Source organism: Aplysia californica, unplaced genomic scaffold (genome assembly GCF_000002075.1).
Source record: "Aplysia californica isolate F4 #8 unplaced genomic scaffold, AplCal3.0 scaffold00105, whole genome shotgun sequence".
Classification (NCBI taxonomy): Eukaryota; Metazoa; Mollusca; class Gastropoda; order Aplysiida; family Aplysiidae; genus Aplysia; species Aplysia californica.
Window position 1 is genome coordinate 981,562 of NW_004797375.1, and position 1,506 is coordinate 983,067.

Here is a 1,506-nt window from a genome sequence, read left to right on the forward strand (position 1 = left end):
CAGTACGGTGGCCGAGTGGTTAAGGCGTTGGACTTAAGATCCAATGGAATTATTTCCGCGTGGGTTCGAACCCCACCCGTACTAGATCTTTTTTTTTTCTGTTCAAATGCAACAAAGAGGAAAATAAATAAAGAAGAGAAAAGTCTCAGTTGGCCTACTTGAGAAATGTGGGAGAACAAAGGTGATATTGGTCTATTGCCGTTGCTGTTGGGTTTTGTTGTGGATTTTATTGGGTTTTTTGTGCGGGCGTTTGTGTGTCAGTGTATGTGTGTATGTGTGTGTGTGTGTGTGTGTGTGTGTGTGTGTGTGTGTGTGTGTGTGTGTGTGTGTGTGTGTGTGTGTGTGTAAAGTGTGTGTGCGCCCACGCGTGTGTGTTTAATTCAACGGTACGCCGGTGGGTTTTTTTAAAGATGATTCTGTGTAACTTTTTTTCTTAATCAAAGGCAAATACACATGTAAATTGTTGCATTTTTCAGTCAGTCTGAACTTCTACTGCAAGAAATAGGTTACTGAAAAATTATAACAACACTAAAGGCTAATAGCAGCATTAAAATTGAGGCTAATATTTGGATATTTATAAATTGTTTTGCTTTTTTATTTGGGGGCAGGGGGGATATATTTTTTAAATTGGTTTTATCATACTGCTTTGTTTTTCATGTTTATTTTTTTTTATCTTTGAAAGAAAGTTTAGCATACAAATGCCGATTTCTGTTTTATTCATTTATTTAGTTTACTTCCTACTTCAGACTATAAACGAATACAGGTATGCGATAGTCATTTTGAAAATTTCGAGTTGAATGTTGAATTTAAGGCTCGACACTTTTACTGTTAAATTTCTTTTCCCCCCTCATAACTATATATTTTTTAGTTAATTGAAAGGATGCAATTGGGTGTCACCAAGAAACAAAAAGTATGATCTAGCACATGTTTATTATTATAATAAATTCAATTTCCTAGATTTTCTGATACTTACTACGTTATCAACGTAATCCAACTTTACGTTTTTCACCTGTTTATATGACGTCAATGCCTATTTTCTAATTTCATGTATTAGTAGTAGTAGTAGTAGTAGTAGTAGTAGTAGTAGTAGTAGTAGTAGTAGTAGTTTTCACTTTTGTTGTTGTCGTTGTTGTGTTGTTGTTGTTGTTGTTGTTGTTGTTATTGTTATTGTTTTTGTTGTTTCGATACGGTAAACTACGAATACTTTTAAAGCATCCTACAAAGACACCATAAGCTATATAAAGAAAAACTGTACAGTATCTCTAAATGCGTACACTATTTCCTCAATTTAGTTAGACTGAAATAACCCAGAACAAGACTACATTTTGTGCCTAGGCGCAGGTATCGATCTAACTTAATCTAACTTACTTTAAAACGAAGCACGGGCAACTAATCACGTTTCTTTCGGCTGATCTGATCTGACGCAAACGCGATTCAATAAGTCATACATAATAATATATTATTTTGAGGGTCGTTGGTATCTAAAATACCTAGCGCGAAGGTGTC

At 34.8% G+C, this 1,506-nt stretch overlaps 1 non-coding gene across 1 annotated transcript; it reads left to right on the forward strand.

Annotated features, from left to right (window-relative positions):
- The first annotated feature begins 1 nt into the window (after position 1).
- Positions 2 to 84, forward strand: TRNAL-UAA. The gene has a single exon. It is a non-coding gene; the product is annotated as a tRNA-Leu (tRNA).
- Positions 85 to 1,506: the final 1,422 nt, after the last annotated feature.